Raw genomic sequence first — 24,317 nt, 5'->3', positions numbered from 1 at the left:
TTTAGAGTCAATCTATATAACTATAGATAAGTTATTTAATATCTTTGAGCCTCATTTTCATCTGTAAGATGGGGATATAGTCCTTACCCCAGGAGGTTGATGTGAGACTTTATAAGGTAATGCATATAAAGCACACCGTACACATAATAAAATGTTTAAAAGTGTCAGCTTCAATTCTGCTCTCTTCAGCCCTGGCAGTGATGGTATGGTATGGTTTCCCACTTCTTTGGGTACTCCTTGAATGCTAGAGCATGTCTTCAGTCTTGTAAATAGTTGCCTCGGGAGACATATCTGATGGCTACAGGTTAGTAGGAGTTTTCTCACCCCTCCTGCACAGCTGATATAATGAACATCGTTAAGGGGTATGATTGGAGGGAAGAAGGGTGTGTGTGTGTGTGTGTGTGTGTGTGTGTGTGTGTGTGTGTGTGAGAGAGAGAGAGAGAGAGAGAGAGAAAGAGAGACGAGAGAGAGAGAGAGAGAGAACATGAGAGGGAGAAAAGGGAAATGGGAGGAGAGGGGAGAGATAGGCAGAGAGGAAGGAAGACAGAATGTTTATGTATATAAGAATTCATGTCAGGGGAATCCCTGGGTGGCTCAGCGGTTTAGCTCCTGCCTTCGGCCCAGGGCATGATCCTGGAGTGCCGGGATTGAGTCCTGCATCAGGCTCCCTGCATGGAGCCTGCTTCTCCCTCTGCCTGTGTCTCTGCCTCTCTCTGTGTGTGTGTGTCTCTCCTGAATAAATAAATAAAATCTAAAAAAATAAAAATAAATAAATAAATAAATAAATAAATAAACAAATAAATACATAAATACATAAATACATAAATAAAGGATTCATGTAGGGACAAGGATTTGCACCCTCTTCACCTGACTTTCACTCACAAGCAAACATGTCAACGTTGCCTGCACACAGATCTCAAACCTGGCACAGTGTAAAGAGCTGTACTGCAAGGACTATGACTTCATATCACAATGTTAATCACTGACCTCCGCCTTGGCAATAAGATCTGTTTTGGCCCTTGTACAATTAGAATCCACCCGAGACTTCCTAACCATCTACTTGATAGCAAATTGGCAGCAAATATTAGGAAACTGCACACTGGTGTTGGGATGAGTCTTTTCCATCGATATAGTTTATTTGGATTACAGGGTCTTCCTCAATTAAGACAATAAATCAGGCATTTTTCATTTTCTTTTCACCTCTGGATACATGTTGCCCTTAATTAAGTTGCAGTCAGAATTCATGCTGGTAGGATGACACCATCCTGTCTTTCAGGTGTGGTTTCAGGGTCACAAGGACACTTGCATCTGGAAGGTTGACTTCACAGCACACCACAGACACATTCCGCTACTCAGGGGGGTGAGATCATGGTGCTGGCATGAATTTATCGCTCTTTTAAACGAATGGGGTTGAATTCAATCTACTGACCTTGATTGGGAGGCTAGTGATACAGGCTGTGTAAAACAAAACAAGACAAAATAAACAAGGGAAAAACCACAGCGCATGCAGCTACTTTGTTCAGAAGGTGACACTACTGAATTTGGTGTGTGAAGGTCTTGTCACATGGAAGTCTTGAAATAACTATGACCTAAGCATGGGGGTAGGAGATAACCCATTTAGAAATGAATGGACACATTCCATTGTAGCTGTATAGTGGTAAAATCTATTTTGGGGCAAAAGGAACATTGTAAATACTTTCCTTTGTTTGTAACTATCATAACACAAACTTTCTGGCTCTCAGCATTTTTCAGTAACCCTGCATTCCAGTAATAGTTTACACACCACCTGACCAGGCAAACATTATTCTACCCAAAAGGCAGGATTCCCTGTGACCCCTCTGAATCCCCAGGGCTAGCCAAGCCTAGATTGGACCTCATGAATGGTCTGGGTCTGGGCATCCCTAGGGGTTTCTCCAGTCTCACTACACAATTCCAAGGCCACTCAGTTCTGGTGGCCCTCAGAAGATGCTGCCATATTAGGCACGGGGAAATGTTCATGTCATTCTGAAATTATTTTGGAAGTAGAGATTTAACATAACTTTTCCAATTAGCATTCAATTCCAAATTTGGGACTAAGTTTTGGTGGAATTTATTTCAGGGATTTCTTGTTGGTTTTGTAAAATGTTAATGCCAGCAAGCACTTCTTCATGTTCAATACCAACTGGATCATAGGCTGTGTTTCTTTTTTCATTTGATTCTCCCTTTGGTAACAGCATTTCTATGGCAGAGGGTATGACAATCTATACAGACATTTCCAAACTCTAAAGTGGTTATTATTGAATTCAGATCAATCTGACCTCCTTCCCCTTGATTACAATGGCCCTGGATGCCATTAAGAGGGTCAAACTGGGAGGAGCCTGGGGCCACGTATGGAAAAGTGAAAATAATAGGCATTTTCTGATTATTTGATTCCTAGTGTCTCTATAAGGCCAAATACAAATTTTACCTAGAAATGTCATATACTATGAACAAATTTATCACTCAAGAATATTCTTTCCAGAGACAATGATGATCTTTCATTAGTCACCATGCCTGTGTGAAGATCTGGAGATAAAGTTCTCTTGTAGCTCTGTTCACTGAGACATTAGTTATAAATGGTATCACCTCTTCCAACTGGATTTTGTTATTGAAGAAATGAAAGGAATTCCTTACAATGCAGCTTTTCTCATCAGATGGCTCCCAAACAAAGACTTCAGCAAAGCAACATAGAGGGCTCTGGAACAGTTATTTTTGGCATTTCCAAAGAGTAGTTTCCTTCTATTTCTACTACCTCAATAACAGAGAATAAATCAGAAACTTGGCATTGACTACTCCACTAAGCTATTAATTTTTACGTCTTCTGCTGATTGGGTTCCAACTATATGTTTGATGGAGACAACTTTTATTTATTGTTTAAATCAAACAATAATTTAAGCCAACTCATCAGTTTAAGATATTATATCAAAATCTGTTTGCTATTGAGTAGGATTTAGTTTAATTTAAGATGGAGGATTCCCAGAGATCCAAGTTTGAAGTTTAATGAGAACATCCTATCCTACATGATATTGGAAGACCAACTATTTGGGGACTCACCTAGTAAGATACCAGGCTCCTGTTATTGATAAGTCTGCACAAAATAATTTATCATGTTAATGCCTTTGTCTTCCTATCTATTTATTTCTTTTGTTTAACTTCTTATTTAAACATTATCAGAAGGTCAGTAGCCAATTCTGCATCTAATTTAAAAATGTACTATTAGGCTTACATCATATCAGACTTAAGAACTGATCGATTCTGTGAGGATGATATGAATAGCTATATTGGAATATATTTTCTCCCTATTATTTAGAAGCAGGGTCAGACCTTCCCAATTTTCAGGACCATTTAAAAAATTTTTAAATTTTATTGTTGTAAGAACACTTTACATGAATTCTACCTTCTTAATACACTTTTAAGTGTACTATTATACTTTATTACACATTATTATATATTATTATTGCTCCTTATTATACAGTATTGTTGATTATAGGTACGGTGTATAGCAATTCTCTAGAGTTCATTCATCTCACTTAACTGACAGTTTATGCTCATTGATTAATAGCTCCCCATTTCACCTTTCCCCGAGCCTGTAGCAACCACCATCCACTCTTTAATTTCATGAATTTGACCATTTTAAATACCTCATATAAGTAGAATCAGCAGTTTTTGTCTTCCTGTGACTGGCTTGTTTCACTTAGCATATTTTCATGGCTAATAAGTATACAAAAAGGAATGTTCAATGTCATTAACCATCAGGGAAATCAGAACCAGAGAAGGTCAGAACCAGAATGAGATACGCCTCACACCTGTAATGATGGTTATTTTTTTTAAAAGATTTTATTTATTCATGAGAGAGAGAGGGAGAGAAAGGCAGAAACATAGGCAGAGGGAGAAGCAGGCTCCATGCAGGAAGCCTGATGCAGGACTTGATCCTGGGACTCTGGGATCACACCCTGAACCAAAGGCAGACACTCAATTGCTGAGCCACCCAGGCGACCCAACTAATGATGGTTATTGTCAAAACAAAAGACAACCAGACAAGTGTTAGCAAAATTGTGGAGAAACAGGAACCCCTGTACCTTCTTAGTGGGAATGCAAAATGTTGCAGCTACTACAGGAAATAGTATGAGGGGGCACCTAGGTGGCTCAGTTGATTAAGCATCTGACTCTTGATTTTGGCTGAGATCATGATCTCAGGGTCATGAGATGGAGCTCTGTGTCAGGTTGGGCTCTGCGCTCTGTGTAGAGCCTGCTTGAACTTCTTTCTCAATCTCCCTCAGCCCATCCCTGCCTGCCGCGTGCATTCTCTCTCTCTCTCTCTCTCTCTCTCTCTCAAATAAATAATCTTAAAAAAAATAGTATGAAGGTTCCTCAAAAGAAATAGAACTACCATGTGATTCAAGAATCCCACTTCTGGTTATTTATTCAAAAGACTGGAAATCAGGATCTCAAAGAGATATTAAGACTCTTATGTTCATTGTAGCACTATCCACAGTAGCAAGAATGTGGAAACAACCTAAATGCCCATTTATAGATGAATGGATAAAGAAAATGTATTATACAATGGAATACTATTCAAGCTCAAAAAAGAGGCTAATTCCACAATATGCAACAACAGAGCCATGCTCTTTTCAGAAAAAATTAACAATATTTGAGCACTGACCATGCTTCAAATGTTTTATTTCATTTAACCCTTGTAAACACCTATAAAGTTAATTGATATATGTACTCATTTTTCAGGTAAGAAAACAAGGCTAAGTGCAACTCAATCACTTGCCTAAGGTCTCAGAGCAGTAGGTGGTAGAGCCAGCACTTGAGCCTACCTCTGCTGATTGTAGAGAAGTTCTGCTTGTCTCTGAAGCTTAATCTCCTCAAGTGCAAATCTTTTCAAATCTAAAGACATTGAAAAGGTAACTTATTCTGAATTTTCTAGAAAAATATATGAGAATATTGCAAAAATTGTTTCTCTTATCTATATAAATACATTCCTAGCCCACCCTTAAGGGATGAATTATTATGTCATCTTAAAAGTTATTTTTTTAGTATCTTTATTAAGTCAAGTCCATTTTATTATAATGATGGCTAAATTATGCAGAAGTTTACAAGCTGTTGTCAAATCTCATTTTTAAAAAAGTCTGTTGCATTGAGGCAGGAGGATGACCTCAGAAAAATAGCCACTTGCTACAAACGCTAAAGGACAACAGTAACTCATTACGTTTATACTATGTTCTACAGATAAGACTAATTCTTATAATTTTTTTACATGAGATAGGCAGAGAGTCATTGGAGGCTCAAAGGGGCAAAATAACTAGCCCAACATCACACTTCTAGCCCGTGACCACAATCCAGGTTTTCTAGCACTGTGCTCAGTGCTGCTTTCCCAGGAGCCTGAGCTCACCACAAAACTTGGAAAAGCCCTCTGTCCCCAAGGTTTGCTTCACTGTCATTCTGGAAGAACAGAGGCAGATTTAGATGTGTGGTTTTTTTCACTGAAGAGGATGGTGTCCGTCCACTGTAGAATGACAGGAGAAAATAAACAGGCACCAAACAACTTTTTCCTTAATAGTTTTTTCAAAACCCACCCTGCTATAGTAGGCCAATAAGTGAGAAGGCATTTGTCCAGCAGAATCATTCACCATTGAGAAACATTCCCTTCGATACCCAGGCATCCGGTCAGCTGGGTGAATGGTCGATTTTGATAACCTCTCTCTTCCAGACCTAAGGAATTTAAGCCTGTAATAGGCCATCCAGTGCAACCTTGCAGCCATGCTGGCTGAATTCAAATCCTATCTCTACAATTTACTATCTGTAGGCTTTTAAACAAGTTCTATAACTTCTCTGTGCCTGTTTTCTAGAGGGGATCAACAATGGTCTACCTCATAGGACAATATAAGGGCTTCAAAGAGATCAATGTAAAGTGCTCAGGACAGGACTTGGCAATGTGCTCAATGAGAGCAGTTATTTTTATTATCTTAACAAATGAGCCCCTAGATGTATTTATCTATAAAGTGAAAATGAAAAACCATGTAACAAGAATCAAAATACATCCTGTCTTTGTAAATAATAAAACACTGTGCATATAGAGAATGAATGCATCATCTTGAAGAGAAAGTTGCAATGTCTGAGCTATACCTGCCTTCTGACTGCATCAAATAGAGAAAATCATTTATATTCTAATCTCTAGTCTGACCCCATTGGGAGCTTGCGATGCAGAAATCAAGGAGTTGGAGGTGTTGTCTAGCCAGCGTTGAGTGCTTACCCAACACCTGGTGTTCCTTCACTTCCCAGGGGAAGGCTCATGATGATAGTAGTTTGAGATGACATGCTAATATTGGGCAAGTTCAGTAGGAGTGCAGTTGATACAAATGAGGGGAAACTTGCATCTCCTCCTTTTTCTTCAGCATCAAGGTCTCACCCAGTGACATACACATGGACTCCAAGCTCTAATGTCTTCAAGGAAGACCAGATGCCAAGTGAGAAGAGTTGTTCTCCGTGCCCTTTCCTGGCGGCTTACTGCATGTGCCCTAACTGCCCCCTCCCTGCCAGCCTCCCTGGGTGAAGTTCTACTCAGTTTTTGAAGTTCAGCTTCAATGCTCCTCTCTTTTACTACACTTCCTCTCAATCCTCCCTCCAAAACTAATCTCTTCCTACTGTGTCCTCATAAAATTTTCATGTGTGCACCTTTAATGCAGTGCTGTCAAAGTTCGCCTTGTTTCATGATGGGTTGTGCAAGCCATTTCTGCCCTGCTGGTTTGTAAGGAACTGCTTCTTGTCACCCCTGTGTCACAGTGACACCTATACTGCATGCTACCCAAACAAGCTACTCAATAAATATTCATCAAGTGAATAAATAAATATTTGCTGGCAATAATGAAATTGAAGGAGAACTTCATGGCCTCCAAGAAAGGCTCTGAATTTTTTAAATGTAGCATTGCTCTTTTCTCCTCCTATCACTGTTAAGGTTGTTTCACAGCATTTTCTGTCAGGAACAGATCCTATTATGAAATTATTCGGTGCCAGGGAAGCAGCAGCACCTTCTATGATTAATGACTGGGTGTAACTGTGGTGAAGGGAAGCCCCTTATTTGCTCCAAGTTTCAAAGGTGAAGACTGTTGACTTGATCTTCATGCTGCTCCTGCCACAAGCCAAGCATGAGTCAAGTGGTGGATTCTGGAATTGTGTTTTCTGCTTTCCTTCCCCTGAGCATCCCCTCCACGTGGGCCACATCTACTACCCATGCTCCAGATGGGATATAAGGCACATCAATGGGAAATCAGAGTCCACATTTCTTATTTGGAACCTGGGACTGTGCTGTCACTAGACTTCATGCATGCTTCTAAATTGTATGCATTCAGTAACTGGGTAAAAGCAAAAGGTGTAGGAGTATCATGGATTGGATTTTTCCTCTACAGTTTGAGATTAACTTTATCATGTAAACAACTAATGAGAGTTCTCCAGATGTTCTTCTAAATTGCTTTTCCCTCTCAGGGATGTTATTAAATATCCCCTATGCTGGCTCTGCATAGCAAAGACACTTTCCATGGGGAAATTTCCAAATTTAGCTCTTAAGTACATGGAATCATTCTTTCCATGGGGGAAAAAATCCAAATTTGGCTCTCAAATACATGGAATCATTCTTATGGATGATTTTAGTAGACTTCCAAGAATCCCAGCATCCTTTCCTCAACTCCCTGAAATTCAGGCTAAAGCTTCAGGAATGGTACCTCAGGAGATCCCCAAAAGGTGTTTAATTTAAAGAATAAACAAACAAACAAGCAAATTAATGAATGGATACATCAGATTGTTAGAGATAACATTTTAGCTCTTCTTGGTCATTTGATTCCTAAATATCCTGGCACAGACTAGTATTTTGTTTATCCTAAATGAAAATCACAAAATGTTTCAGCTGGAAGAGACCTTAGTAGTAGACTCTTAATACACAATTTTTATTTATCTTTTACTTTTAAAAATTTTATTTATTTATTAGAGAGAGAGGGAAAGCATGTGCAAGGGAGGAAGAGCAGCAGAAGGCTAGGGAGACCAGCAGACTCCCCACTATGTGGGACTCAATTTCCACGACCCTGAGATCATGACCTGAGCCAAAATCAAGAGTTGGATGCTTAATGGAATGAGCTAGCCAGGTGCCCCTACACAATTTTTAAAAGTCATGGCCTGATTTGTTCAAATGCCACTAGGGGAAAAAAAAAACCTGCTTCTCTGATTGACACATAGGTAATGGCCTGGAGACCACCAGCTCTGAGGAATCAATTACAAAGTTTGTTCAACACTATACAGATCTCTGAGGTAGAACCAAGACTGCCAAGACACTGGCCTGCTGTTTTCTCCTACAGGATACTTCCCTTTATGAAGAATTGTTTCTGGGTACTTATTAGGTTAAAGGACATCTCTCTGATGCTAAAATGAGTGGGACACAAACTTTAAGAAGTTTTGAACTGGACTTCAGGGTGGCCACAGAGTTGTGAGTAGGTTCTCTTTATAGAAATATTCCAGCTAATAAATGAAAATAAATAAATAGAATTATACTTCACCAATTTGCAATCCCTAAAGAAATAACGGGTCCAAGAAGAACTGTCAATCACTGCCAACACCCCAAAAAGAGACAGAGGTTGATACCTCCTGACAGAAGCCCCATGCCACATTGCCCATGAATTACTATAGCCAAAAAAAAATTGAACTGGACTCTAAAGCAAGTCTAGAAAGCCAGTAAATACTTATAGGAAATACAAGAAACAGTGGAACTTATTAAACTGACACCATGAAAATGGAATCAACAATATTCAGATTGTACAAAGTCTATGGGCTCTTCAACAAATCAATTGCAAGGAAAATCAAGGTAAGGGGGTCATGGGTTTGTGATTTAGAAGTGTCTTGGAAGACATGTCACCAGTTTCAATGTATGGACTGAACAATTCTGATGAAAATAAAGGGCATTCTTACTCCGGGAAAACACCAAATGTTGAAGATACACAAGCACTCCTGGGACCCTGGAGTAGCAAGCAGTGGCAGTCTGGCCTAGACCCTGGAGCCTGAAGAAGCAAGGCCAAGCTGGATCACCAGGGCAAGGGCATGAAGATCAAATGTCCATAGGATATCTCTCTTCTCTTCTTGCCCATAAAAGAGTCCTAAATCACTCGCTTTTTCCTATGGATGTGCCTCGGGAGAAGGTTTGAAGATCATGCCCATGTAAGATCAGACATGCACTACCCAGTGAACCAAGATCAAGGCATTTGTCACCATCTGGGGCTATTACAATGGCCATGTTGGTCTGGGTGTTAAGTGCTCCAAGGAGGTAGCCACTGCTGTGCTTGGGGCCATCAGTTGGCGAAGCTCTCAGTTGTCCCTGTGTGATGAGGCTCCTAGGGGAATGAGACAAGGAAGTCCCTGCCAGCACCTGCCTCCACACTGGACACCTCATCTCACCCCCAGAGACACCAGTATGATCTCTGCCTCTGTGCTCCGGAAGCTGCTGCTAATGGCCAGTATGGAGGACTGTCAAACCTCAGCCAGGGGCTGCACTGACACCTTAGACAACTATGCCAAGGCGACCTTTGATGCCATATCCAAGACCTGCAGCTACCTCACCCCAGACTTCTAGAGAGAGACTGGGTCACCAAATCTCCCTATTAGGAGTTCAACTGACCTTTTCCTACAGAATCACACTGGAGTCTCCCTGCAGAGGCTCCAGACTGCAGCTGTGGCTACCACTGTAGTGTTTTTAATAAAGTGAATTAATTAAAAAAAGGTAAAGGGCAAACGTGCTATGAGACAATCAAGGAAATTTGAAAGGTATTTTAAAATATTAATAAACCATGGGTAACTTTTTAGGTAGAAAACAGTATTGTTTCTACTTTTCTTTAAAGAATACTCACTTTTGATTCTTACATGCTGCAATACTCAGGGAAGAAATGCTATGATACTTGAGCTATGCTTCAAACAACCTTGGGGCAGGCTGGAAATGGGTAGAAACACCAATGAAACATGACTGGTGGTGGGTGAGTCGAGAGCTGTTTCAGTCTGATGATAGATCTATGAGGTCATTACCTTCATCTTTGTATTTAAAAGATGTTTGAAATTTTCCATAACAAAAAGATTTTAAAGGTGTTTTTCTCAGAATTATAACAAAAAAAAAATAACAAAAAAAAAAAAAAACAGTTTTTGCTCAACTGTTAAAAGAAAAACAAATCTGAAAGGCAGGAAGGGATTTCACAGGAAGTTCAGAAACTCCCGGAAATGCAGGGGACCTTCATTATGAATGGGACATGAGGAATCTCTCAGAAGTGATAACAAGAATATCCAATATGTTTTGACTGAAGCTAGACTAGACCAGGACAGGGGTCCTGCTGGTGGTGAGGGTGATATCACAAGGGAAAAGTGTGGTTTCACAGACTTAGTCTCGGTTTCATTACATTAGAGGTAACAACAGCAGCCTAGCCTCGGTATGTTTTAGCTAACTCAAAACAGGACATTGGGAGACTATGTCTTTGGCAATATAATTAAAAGATCATTCCATAACCACAGAATCAAGACCTGAATGGAGGGCACCAGCGCCTGCCATCTGAATGAGCTTTAAAATACCATTGTCCTTACCCCCAAGATAGAGCATTCCTAAAGCAGATCTGAATGCTTCAGGCTGGCAAGAAGCCTCTCCAGATTGCAAGTTGCCCCTGAAAGGACACACTGGCTTGCACTTTAAAATGGTTATATCCAATACGAAGCCACCCCCAAGGCCATTTGTAAATTCCTGCTGGGGGGGGGGGTGTCATTTACTAAAATTGACATTTGACAACCTAAAGAAATAAACATCTCCACAAATGCCCAAGGTGCAGACACTCACTGGCAAGATTTTGTCCGAATGCCATGAAATCAAATATGTCATCAAATATGACAATTGCCTAAAGGGACCCAGGGCAGGTTAATGACCAGTAACCAATGGGTCAAATCAAAACACATGAAAGGATCCCAAAGCTTACCTCTGGCTCTGTCCTTCAAAAACCCAATCCAATGCAGCAATCATTTTTTCATTCAGTTCACATATAGTCAAAACAATCTTTTATTCTGGGAGTAGGGATGATGATTTGACACCTATGAGTCATAAGTGGCCCTTTGTGAAGGGCCTCATGACAATGTGTTAGCTCACATTGAGGCCTCAGTGTGTGTGACACTCTGTTCCCATCAGTCCCTCATCCTTGCTGCTTCTAGGGCAGGGTCGTAGGCCCTGGCTTAGTGAGCGTCCTCATTTTCAGACCCAATATATTACAACAAACCTTAAAAATACTTAGGCAGTCACACATTTGCAATGAGATTTTTTTTTTGAAAGGAAAACATATATTTTTATTTATTTGGCCAACATGCTCAAAATGTTGAAATAGTGGGCCTCCCACTATTTCATTATTGCTTTGCTAAGGCATAGAAGTGAAGACAGTTTCCTCTGTCACTCCAGCGAGCAGTTACACAGTGACCAATGAGGCTGCTCTGCAATGGATGTCTAATAAGATACGCTGGTCATTGAGGGTAATTCCAAATTCCTGTAGAGAAACAGTGGCTTCTTTTCCTATAATGATTGCTCTGGGGAATGAACTAAAATGGCCAAAATTTTCAATACATCTTTGAGAAGGGTTAAGCACAAAAATCCTGTTAAACAATAATGGGATTTGTGTCTGAAACATTACACTCTTTGAACATTTTTGAGAAAGTTACTCTCCTCTTTCCCCTCCGACTAATAACAATTCAACATTATTTAACATAATCCTACTGACAGGTAATTTCTGACACGAAATTTATTACTGGCTTGCCCTTTGAGGGCATGTTTCACTATTAACGTTTCCTTTTAAAAGCTATAGCATACATTAGATTCACATACAGAGTTTCCCCATGTTTTCCTTGGAAACCCCTACTTTCTGTGGTATTTTACATTGCCCCAGTCTGCTTTAACTCTGTATCCTTACACACACACACACACACACACACACACTCCCCAAATGTCCAGATATACACTTAACATTGAAGCACTTTGTTCTACCATTATTAGGTTTACCTATAACTGAATAAGCAACATTAGTAGAGCATAAATTTAAATAAGTTTTTCCTGTACCTGAGCACGCAGTTGAGTGAGCTAGAATTTAACGTGATCATGCCTGGAAATAAGAGCTGCAGGTTGTGGATATTATCCATATACGGCCAGAAGGACCCTGCAAGCAGGTACCCTGATTGGTGCTCTAAGCCCTTCATGATGCAGGACATTTGAGACTTTTTGGAACACACTTTTGATTCTGACTCATTCAGAGAAATGATTTTTTATCTGGTGAGTCAGCATGAAGCAGGTATTTCCCTACCTGTGCTAACCATATAAGGGCATTGCTACCTGGAGGGTTAGGTCATCTGCCTCAGGAGGAAACACACACCATCTCTGCTTTTTCTGGAACTGCTTTACTGGCATCATGAGCTCATAGGCTGGAGTTGACTATGTGGTGTCCTTCCTTTGAAAGGGAGGCATTATCTAAATGGCTCACTGGCTGGCAAAACAGCTAGGGACAAGTGAAAGGAATATTCATTTGTTCATTCACAAATTATGTACTTATTCATTTGTTATTTCAAGGAGGTCAGATTTATTGAGCTATAGTTTACAGATAGCAAAAGTTATTCTTTTTAATACACAGTTCTATGAGCTTTGACAAATGAGACAGTCATGTAATACCACCACAATCCATATAGAACAGTTCCATCACCTCAAAAAGTTCTTTCAGCCCCTTTGTAATTAACCCCTCTCCCACCCACTATGTTTATTTTAAAATAATACTCCGATAATTTACAGCAATATGGTAGCAGGATTTACTGATGACAAGCCTCAGAGATCCTCAACAGCACCAGAAGATCAAGAACCTTTCAGGGAGACCTGTTGACTCACATATGCCCTCATGCATAACCTATGTCTGTAGAAAAACATACACAGGATAATACCAATAGGTAAATACTTAGCCCCCTAGCTTTTCCCATAAGTTTAAGAGGAAAAACCTCGGCTTCTCCCCTCCACCAAATGCTAACTGGGAAAAACTGGAGCACACATACCCTCTCCTGACTTTGGCCCTTTCTTCTCTCCCCACATATATACATATTTGATTCTCTCTCTCTCTTCACATACACACACACACACACACACACACACGAGAAACAGAGGCAACACAAAAATTGCCAAGACGGTCTGTCCTCCAGGGTCATCATGAAATCTCTAAGGCCCTGGCTGTACCCTCTAGGCCCAGAAGCCTGGGATGAAAATTCCCCATCCCAGAAGCTGGAACCCATCTGAGGTCCTTGCACATTAGGGAAGAGTGAAATCCCTAGGTTACTGGGCCATTAGCAGCTCAGCCATCCATTTTTCATTTGAAGGAAACTTTTTAAAGGTTGAATTCTTATCTTCGGGAGGCCCGTAAATGCAGTTCTTGTGTTTTCATTGGGTTTATTTAGCCTGGGGGATTTAGGTCCCTCTGTTGAGGTAGTAAATTTTCCCCTTTGTGTGAATGTATGTGGTTAATATACTTAAAAATCCATCAGGCAAGGCTAACAAAAATGCAGCCGCCTTTACACAGCAGTTTTTGGCAAGGATATAGTCACTCAGGATGGCTGTGCGGTGCTTATAATTGAATTGTGGTCACTAAGCCCAATGCTATCAACTTCTGTAAAAACCCAAAGCCAGATACTTCTGAGCACGCCTTTCACCACCTTCCCTCTGGCCCCTTCCTCTTGCTGCCAACTCCCCTCATTTACCCGGCTGGCAGAGTGGGACACAGAAAGGAACCCAAGACGAGCCACCAGCAGACACTGCTACAGCCTTTAAACATGTGCCGTGAGAGACTGAGTGTGGGACCTGAAAAGACAACTGAAGACCCAAGAGCATGACTTACACGCTCTCAAGGCCAGGGAAGGAGGCTCATGACAAGAAAAGGACAAAGGTCTACTAAGGCACCCTTGGAAGACTTCCAACTTTTGGTCAAGAACAAAGTTAACATTTAGCCATTCAAATCAACACTGCCTAACACTAGGGGCACAGATTCCAGGCCCCCCAAGGTCCCACTCACAATGGCAACCTCAGACAATCTGTAGTCTGTTAGCTGACCTTTCCCCTCTTTCTCCTCTGACCTCATGTGCCCACCTCCCATTCATCTGCCTTCCTGGCACTTGTACCAGAGCCCAGTTGACCACAGGCTGGTGTGCATGATGGCTGTGGGCTTCAGCCAGCACACATGCTGACTTTGCAACTCAGCCATCGTTGTTGCCAGCAGGAGACCAAACTACCGCCCTAGTGCACCAAACTCAGTAAGCTGTGGCCCCAGCACCTGGCAGACAGGAAACAAAAGGAAAAAAACAACTCATTGAACAAAGTCATGGCAGGAGGAAAGGAAAAAATCCACTGCACGACTCTCCCTAACCTAAAGACAAAAGCATACAAAATCAAAATACAAGGTGATGGTTCTAAGAACTACCTTTTTCACTAGGCTAAGGAATAGTGAAATATTTCTAACCTCTCCCAGACACTGCATTTATTTAACAAATATTTCTCTAAATGGGCACGCGCTAAATATAACAATAGTACCTGAACTCCGTGTGTGCATAAGCTGATCCCATGTGCCCTGAAAAGGGTAGAGAAAGCACTTTAGAAGCAACCACTGTCTAAAGCAAATTTTGCTGAAAATGAGCTCCTGGAGCTGAGGAGCCTAACTCAGGTGAGGTCAGGGCTTAGAAATTAAACAAGACAGAGGCTATTAGCAGACCAGCACAAACAGCTTCAAAGCATAAGACATGCTGTACCATAGACCTAGAACCTAAAAAGAAAAAAAATGAAGCTCTGTTTAAAATGCATGGGTCAGAAGAGCACACATCCTTCAAAAATTAAACATACAATTTACCACCTAGGAATGACCGTGTTTATTCACGTTACTGCTGCTTACCACTGACAGTGGTTGCATAATCACCTCAAGTCAACATTTTTTGAAAAATGGATGTGCAAAGCTATGTAAAGTCATACCTCTGAAATCCTGCTTTATTTTTTTAAGATTGATTGATTGATTGATTGATTGATTTATGATAGACATAGAGAGAGAGAGAGGCAGAGACACAGGCAGAGGGAAAAGCAGGCTCCATGCCGGGAGCCCAACACGGGACTCGATCCCGGGACTCCAGGGCCTGGGCCAAAGGCAGGTGCCAAACCGCTGAGCCACCCAGGGATCCCCTGGCATCCTGCTTTAGATAGTAAGCTCCAAGAGGAGTTATCTGACTTTCTTATTATAACCACAAGTATAGCATGATGTGCAAGTAGGTCACAGATTAGGAATGAACAGTGATGACTATTGTTATCGATTAATACTTATGCCAAAAATTACAAAATCTCCCCTTTTAAATTAAGCTAATTTAAGAGGAAATGTGGAGATCCTGTTCTTCTCATATATGAACCAGGCAATACTTAAGCTTACATCTAACCAACAGTCCCTATCATTAACCTTTAGTGACCTATGGATTACTCATATATCAACACATGTCAAACCATCAAGTTGCCCCATTCCCTGAGAAATTTCAGAGCCTTAGTTTTAAGAAAAGTAGTAATGGCTTCTGAAGGACTGGACAATGAAATATGATTTTCTAAAATAGTTTCGGGGTCACTGATATAAGTCTTTACACCCAGGATTGTAGCATGTTCAATATGCTGTGCTGTGGGGAGGAAGTAAAGGCAGAGGCCAGGAAAGCAGTGAGGCTAGGATTGCTATAATATGAAGTTTTAGAGCAGCATCCTTAAATTCTAGCCTGGCTCTGACCATAGGCTAGTTAGCGATTTCAATTATACCCTACTTCCCCCTTAATATCCCCCTCCAACCTCTGTTTTAAAAAATAAGATAAAAAATCACATTTATGTTATTGTCAAAAGGATCTTTCTGGCCTTTACCACTGAAGTCTTCTCTATCTATACTCCTCTACCCCTCACCACTATCAAAAAATCACAACCAAAAGAAAAGAGAAAAAAAACAGAAAATTATGACTCACATACACATACATAAGGGGAAAAAACAGTCCTTGTCCCACTTTGTCTTAAAGAGTGAGGAAAGACACAAAGCAAAATGCAGGGCAAAAGGACTTTGTGTGTGTGTGTGTGTGTGTACATGTGTATGAAGTCTGTATGGTACAAGAGGAAGCCATATAAGATCTCTCAATGCCCTAATGTCATGATTAATAAACAAAGCTCACAGCCAATGACATTACCCAGGAAATACCATGTCCTGTGCTGTTCAGTGTTTGTTTCAAAGGGCAAAGTCTGGAGAAAAACAAAGGAAGCCAGAGGGAGGAAGAGAAATTCAGTTTAACTGTACTGCTGTGAGCTCTAAAAGCAAGCCAAATCCCAAGTCTGGATTTTTTTTTTTTTTTTTTTTTTTTTTGTTAGGAGAATACCTTTTCAAGTATGCACATCATAAAAAAAAACCTATGGGCACTGGTCTTCTTTTGGGTAAGTCAGTGGTCTTTACCATTTCCTGGTTTTGCAAATAAAAAGGCATTAGGCCACTTCCTTTTTGATGCACCAGACTTCCAGACTCATCCTGCAAGTAACTCAGGGTTGTGTACTTCATTCAAACTTGGAGATCTTACCTAGTTTAAGATTTCCATTGAAATGGGTTTAATTTTCTCAAAAAGTAAATCCAGTCTCTTTCTAGGGATTGGCTCTTCCTGGTATTTTTCCTTCCCCTGGAAGTTCCTAGAAGGCCTCATATGCCTCCAGTTCATGTAGGTACACACTGTTTTGCTCCCACTCAAAGGACACCCTGTACAAGGTCTTTCCTCTTTCCTATTTCCCCTTACATTCAGTCCTATGCCCCCACACTTTACATGTCTAGGTTAGTTTTATCCTCAAACTACAATTTTGGGGGGTATCTTTTAACCACTTTTCATCTATTTTGGTCCTCTTACTCCCCAACCGCTATTCCTGCCTCCGGCAATCACCATAAAGAGAACGTATGTTCTCTGTATCTCTGAGTTTGGTTTTTCTTTCCAGATTTTACATTGATGTGAGAACACAAGGTATTTATCCTTCTCTGTCTGGCTTATTTCACTTATTTTACTCGCCCTTGAGATTCATTCATTTGTCACAAATGACAAGATTTCCTTCTTTGTTATGGCTGAATAATATTCCACTATGCATGTCTCTCTGTGTGTGTATCTTTATCCATTCATCCATCGATGGACACTTATGTCATTTCCATGCCTTGGCTATTGTAAATAATGTCACAATGAACATGAGGGTGCATATACCTTTTTGAAGCTCAGATATTTAAAATACTAGTCAAAGGGTTGTCATTTAGCTAGACTATCCCTAAAACGGGTCCATCAAGATAATCAGAAAATGGATCTGCAAGGCTATGAAAAGTTATACATTTGCTTTTATATTTGCTTCTAAAGTCTAGCTAGAGAAATCATAATCTAGTTTTTCAAAAGGATCATTAAATTTGTCACAAAATAAATCACTGTTTCTTACTACCATATATGAGTAACATAGGATGATATTCTCAAGACAGAAGAGAAAAATGAGCATATGGACTGTAAAAAGCCACGCTCCATCTAACAAAGTTCGCAAAGGCTTAAAAAGAACAGTTCTGATTAGGAACATTTTGTAGTGGAGAAGCCGGGGGCAAATGAATATGAGCCAAGACTACTTGTTGAGAACCCTTTTCCAAGGATGAGTAGCTATTCTCAGACAAAACCCAAGCAGGTACACTAAATGTGTCCTCCAGGAAGGTCATACAAAGGTATACAATTTGAATGAGAGGACATGGGGATAGCTTGTGAGGTAATTATTCACCCTTAGCAAGACAACAATGAAATTAATATATAAATAATATTTTTAAGTCAAAAAATTGTTTTACCCTCAGGCAAGGGATATCTTGAGGAATAAAATGTAAACACCTCTAATTAAGTTTCTACTTAATCCTGTTTTGTGAGATAAATTATATTTCAGTGGTATTGCATGGACATCTTAACCTTATAAAACATGAAAAGTAGTTATTGCTATCAAAATATTGTCCCAAAATATTGTCAAGTCCTTTGAACTAAAGACAAAATTAAAGAACAAGCAGGGAGTTGGTAGCAATGCTTTTCAAATTGCATTCTAATCACAATTTTTAAAAAACTAACTTTACTGAGATATAAATTATATATAATCAAATCCATTTCATTGTAAAAATTTATTTCAAATTTAATTTTTATTAAAGTGATTTACTTTAATTAAATGTAAATTTATTTAACATTTATTTCAAGTGTACAGTTGTTGAGTTTCAGCAGGCATCTATACTTGTTACCACCAACACAATCAAGATATGACATTTCTATCCCTACAAAAGTTCTCTCCTGCACTTTTCCTACCAGTTTACTCTAGGAAACTGACATGCTCTCTTTCTCTACAGAGTATCTTGCCTGTTCTAGAATTTCATAGAAGTAGAATCATACTGAATGCATTCTTCTGTGTCTGGCATTTCTAATCTCCATTTGCCAAACCCATCATTTTGCTCAAAGCCCTATGCCCCTCACTCCTGTGTCTCATGGTCAGGAAATCAGCTTTGACTCCGATAACAAGACCAGAGATGGACGGTTGCCACTTTTGAGAAAGTCGCTAAAATAGCAGGAAACAAGGAGCAGGAAGCAGCAAAGGTCAATTCCAGTTCATTTCCTTTTGGGGTATTAATTTTAGTACATTGTTTGGGATTCCCCAAAAAGATATTTTTAGAATAAGGGAATTCCAAGCATAATGGCCAAAAATAGAAAAAGAAGAAGACCCTTTGGATGCTCTTTCCCACACATGCCTTGAAGTATTTTATCTTTGACCAAGTAGATGCAAGATAAATGCTTGATGATGCAACCAGAGGTAGAGGTGGGTTTTCTTACAGTATCTAGAAGAATTTAGCCAAAATACAAAAGTACAAAGCAATTATGGATTACTTATTTCTGAATCAATCAATATTCTCTCCTAAAGTAGAATTTTTCTGGGTTTACAAATTAGAAATTTTCATTTGCCAACACTTAACACCAAACATGAATAATTCCTTTTCCTTATTAGGACCATGCAAGGGTATTTTGGGTTGTGTATAATATCCAGTTCTCTCTGGACCTGATACTCTTCTATATAAACCATCCCAGCATTAGAAGAATCCAAATTATCAAAATTATTAGGCTAGTCTTCCTCCTGATATCCTTCAAGACCTTCCTGTGTGACTCAACTTTTTTTTTTCTTTTGAGAAAAGGCATACATTTTTCTGTGTCCTAACTCTGTATATAAACATCAGCTCTTGGGTTCTGTGTTCCCTCAAGCTGCTCCCACAAAATGATTGGAAGAGAATATATTAATTCTTCCAGGGTCCTGGGGCATAATGCAAGTAATAAATCAATTTACATATTGATATTACAATTACATATGTTTGTAATATTACAATTACATGTTTGTCATTAAGAACCCCTCCACTTCAAACAAAATAACTTAAATCCCAGTGATAGGATTATTTTAATCAATGGTGTTGTAATAGATGAAAAAAACTAAGGCACAAAACTTAAAAAAACAACCAACATGATATATCTTGAGAAGAACTGCAGAGAGGGCTATACTCATGACTTTTATTATCTTCCTATTTTACTTTATTATTTATTTACTCATTTGATATTTGTTATTTATCATTTAGTGTAAAATTATCTGTCAAATTCATGACCTAGACAGAGCAATAGTTCCTTAATTGGACAGATTATCTGACCAATGAAAGAGCCAAGGAGTAGGTTAATCAAACCACTAACACAGAATGAATATTTAAAAGAAAGTTTTAATTTTTCTGAATGGTAACTTGGTATCAAGCACTACTTAGTAGGCAGTCTTGCCCTCTAGTACCTAGTTCTATAGGGAACCATATATTCAAAAGATCAATGGCCATAAAAATGATCTCTTCATTGATATTTCTCAAGTCCAGTCTCTCAGCCACGTAAGCATCTGATGGAAGAAAATAAACCCAGATCTCACCATAAACACAGATTCTTTCAAATATTTAAAGCCAATAAAAAGAAGAAACAGAATTTATCATATTTCTTTGGTATCGAGATGTGTGCAAAGGCAGGAGGTTCTGGTGAAAAGAGCACAAAAATAAAAAAATTATAACTAGTCCTTGATTCCTCACTTTCTGAGTTGGGGCCCTTGAATTAGTCATGACCCTTCCAAGCCTTTTGTTCTGCATTGGTCAAAAAAAAAAAAAAAAAAAAGTAGGCAGCGAGTGTCATACCTGCCCTACCTGGGTTTAGATAACAAAAAGATTCACATGAAATGGCTTCAAAACTTTTTAAATGTCACACAAATGCAGAGGATTAGCACCCTTTTATGCACACCTCTCTATAAATGTACGCTACATGCATTCTGACGTAAGCACTGCCCTTAAACTTGTGAAACAATCCAGCTCTCGGCAGCAGATCTCCTGAGGACACATTCCTCCTTATATCAACAATGGTTAGACCTCTGTGAACACATTTACAAATTACCTAAAGACCCCTAAATCCACAGCAAAATCTTCCAGCCTCTCTTTTCTAAACTAAAAGCACATCTGGCTGTAACTTACCAGCTAACTAACAGACTAACCAACTAACTAAAAGATAGGGGCATAAATCACATGTTCAGTAAGCTTACCAGGTTTTGAACCAGAATGGAAAAAAAGAAATCCAAAATCCAAATCCAAAATATGGGCAGAAAGGGCCCTAGACAAATCAACTATTATTCCTCAAAAACATCACACTCCTTGGAAGATCTACAAGCTAAATACAAACTCCCACACCAGGATGTCACACACATTCAGACTGCAGTCATTGCTCATTAGCGGCCACTGCCAACAAAGACCTTCTTTGAGACAACTTCCACCTGGTTGGAGAGCCCAAGTTCTTAGCAGTCTACTGCACACCAAATGCATCTCCTCCCTGTTCTGTCATCTGGTTGAGATAGGAAGCTTACAGGAATAGTGATAAGGGAGCTGGTACTACATGGAACAAGGACTCAGATGAGGGACTGCCCAATGCCTCTTTAAATGTGATCAAAAGGCCTCCAACAGATAGGCTGTGATCAAAAGAAAACATACTGGGTCATATTGGCCAAGTTCTCAAAGGCCGTGGAAAAATTATTCTGCATGTTTTTTAGACTCTGCCTAATTACACATAAAGGTTTCTGTCACTGACTCTTCATCTAGTAGCAAGGGAAAATAGTGAATTTATGAATTTTGGAGTAGTACGCAGTTACAGACCACTAAGATGTTCATATTCAAAGAGCTGTCAGTCAGTCGGTCTTTTAAGTGATTATCTTAGGTGCCTGCAACAGAATTACCTTATCTTGTCATGGTAGTATTGTGGAAATCAACAAAGTGATAATCAAATTAGAAATAAATATACCTTTGATTTTTGAACTTTTTATTTTGAAATAATTACAGATTCACAGAAAGCGAAATGTACAGAGAGGCTCATTCCTATCTTTACCCAATTTCTTCCAACAGTAACATCTTGCATAATTATAGTACAATATCAAAACCAGGAAATTGACAGTAGTACAATCCACAGAATTTATTTCATCAGTTTTACATGCACTTATTGTGTGTGTGAATGTATGTATATGTGTGTGGGTGTTTAGCTCCATGAAATCTAACATGTGTAGCTGCCACTATGATCAAGATACAGAGGTGTTCTATTACTATAAGGATTATTCATGATACCCTGTTATAGCCACCTCCAGCCCTTTCACCAACCCTAACTCCTAGCGACCACTAATTGGCCCTCCATCTTTATAAGTGTGTCATTTCAACAATGTGATATTAATGGAATCACACAGTATGGAATATTTTGAGGTTAGCTTTTTTCATTAACTATACTTCTGAAGTCTATCCAAGTTATCGTGTGTGTTAATAGCTAATTGCTTTTTATTATTGACTAATATCCCATGGTATGGATGTACCACAGTTTGGTTAACTCTTCACCTGCTGAAGGACATTTGGAAACATATCTTTATTTTACAACAGCCTAAATTTGTGAGTTCTGACACAAACCAAATTAGTTTCTTTATACTAGAAACAACTCATCTTTAATGAAGGAAAATATGTCATACCATAATCTATGCACAAATCTATCTCTGATTATACAAGAATATTATGCATTCATGTATGGCTTTTACCTTTTGGTGACCATATGAAGTTCTCAATATATTGTTGTAATTCTATTACATGCATCCATATACACAATACTTCTATTGGATTTAAAACAAAACAAGAAAGACTAAAAACACCTCTATCAAAGACTTTCTCCCCAAACAACTTTTTATCCTGGACTTTTATTTGGTCATTTAACTATAGTTATGCTTCCATGATCTTCATAGAGTCCAGAATTTGAAGAAATAGTTGTTTGTTTTTTCCAGATAGATGAACTGAACTAACAATCTCCAGGAGCACTGAGATCTGCACTTTTGATCTGCCTTGCTTAACTTGTCAGCCATTTTATGCACTGAAATATTTCCACTGGAACTAGCAGTTCTGAGTGTAGAGTTGTCTTCCTTTTTTCTGTCATTTTAAGCCCTTAAGATATCATGCATATGAGCAAGTGCTGCATGTCCAATGCCTGTGGACTAACTCCTCTATTCTTTACAAATATCCTTTCAAACTGCTTCTATCATAATTTCCATTTCACAGATAAAGAAACATGGGTGTGTGGGAGGGATTTACGCACCTTTCTCCCAGTCTTATATTTACCAAATGATGGTTTCAAACCCAAGGGGATTGGTTCTACCACATTTACCTCCAACATGGTGCTCCACTACTTTGCCACTTTTGAAGAGTGCATCCAAAAAAAAAAAAAAACAAAAAAAAAAACAAAAAACAAAACAAAAAAAAAAAAAAAACAAAAAAAGAGTGCATCCCTGTTGGTCCAGTTTGTCAAATGCTCTTTCTTGCTTTCAACCATTCCTCCCATTTTTGTTTCATATTGCTCCTATTCTCATGGTTTTTCTTTTCTTATTGTTATCTTCTACATCTCTAGAACAAGTCCTATAGCATACCCCCCATACACTAAAAAAGAAAGCATCTATTAAAGTTTACTACATAGATCCAAGCATCACCTCCTCTCCTCCCAAATACAGAGAGATGAAAGAAGGTTTTAAGGATCCTCCAAGATGAAGACCAACATGGTGATTATTTGAAGGGAGATAATCCAGTCTTGGATATTTTATCTGTTCTCTTCCTTTGGTTCCTTAGTTCCCTCATTTTGGATTGGATACATCCAAGAAAAAAGTAGACAGAGGAAGAGGAAAGAATGTGAAGCTTGTGTTGGTGGAAATCACCCTTTACAGAAACTCTAGCCAGCAGGGGGTGGGGTATGTGTGAAGGCAAAGAAGCTGTTAAAACTCTTAGCTGAAACATGTTAATTTGGGTTGAACTATTTATTTGTGTGTTACTGAGTCCCATAACTACTCTAGAGGAGACACATATTTAAAGACCCTAAGATATGTGTTGAAAATATTTTTTGATAGCTCCCATGCCTGTCCCTCACACTTTTGGCTTTCTTTCATACAATGTGAACAGTGCTAATGGTACTATTTTTTCACATTTTACCTTTCATGTGTAATAAGATATAAATATGAAAAGTTTGCCTTTGCCTCACACCAAATCTTGAAACAAACAAAAAGCCTTGAAAGATTGTCTAGCCTGCAAAAATTTTTCTCTCACACAAACATGTATTAGCTAGTAACTTCTCTCCATCCCCTCCCTATCATGCTTGGTTCTCATATAATTACATCAAACAAACATGGGCATTTGCCTGCAAAAGTGAGTTTTATTACAAAGGGATTCTCAGGAAAATATGCTAAAAAAAACTTTGCCTCTATTAAACCGCTGATGAGGCCCCCTGTCTCATCTTCACACAGCTGCTCTGATCAGTGTTAAGTCTTCCAATGGGTGCTTGGCTGGGCACACCAAGGATATGTCAAGGTAGTTTTGCACTGCTTCTCTACTTCCTATTCAGCAACACCTGGATTCAAATAGCATTTTCTTTCCAAACTACCAAGGCACATTAGGCAACTGAAGGAGAAGTGAGTGGCAAGGAGGAGAGGATCCAAGGCAGGTCTAGGGACACAGAGGATATAAAGGGTGAGATATAGAGCTGGCGGGAGGCAGAAAGGAAGGAGGAGGCAGGCATCACTATAATACAAGGGTGACCTGTACCCTTCACCAAACTCCCCGCTCCTATAGACAAGCTCC

General features: G+C 39.3%; 1 protein-coding gene and 1 long non-coding RNA gene across 7 annotated transcripts in view; both read right to left on the bottom strand.

Annotated features, from left to right (window-relative positions):
* CREB5 (cAMP responsive element binding protein 5) overlaps positions 1–24,317 on the bottom strand; it is a 494,262-nt gene that overhangs the window by 196,325 nt on the left and 273,620 nt on the right. The window lies entirely within an intron of this gene.
* On the bottom strand, positions 1,146–11,105 carry LOC111098811. Its single transcript, XR_005369626.1, has 3 exons — positions 11,010–11,105; positions 4,842–4,911; positions 1,146–1,455 (listed from the first exon to the last, which is right to left on the bottom strand). It is a non-coding gene; the product is annotated as an uncharacterized LOC111098811 (long non-coding RNA).

The sequence above is a fragment of the Canis lupus genome, chromosome 14 (assembly GCF_011100685.1).
Source record: "Canis lupus familiaris isolate Mischka breed German Shepherd chromosome 14, alternate assembly UU_Cfam_GSD_1.0, whole genome shotgun sequence".
Classification (NCBI taxonomy): domain Eukaryota; kingdom Metazoa; phylum Chordata; class Mammalia; order Carnivora; family Canidae; genus Canis; species Canis lupus.
Note: the sequence above shows the minus strand (reverse complement) of the source record. Positions and strands in the feature narration are given on the sequence as shown.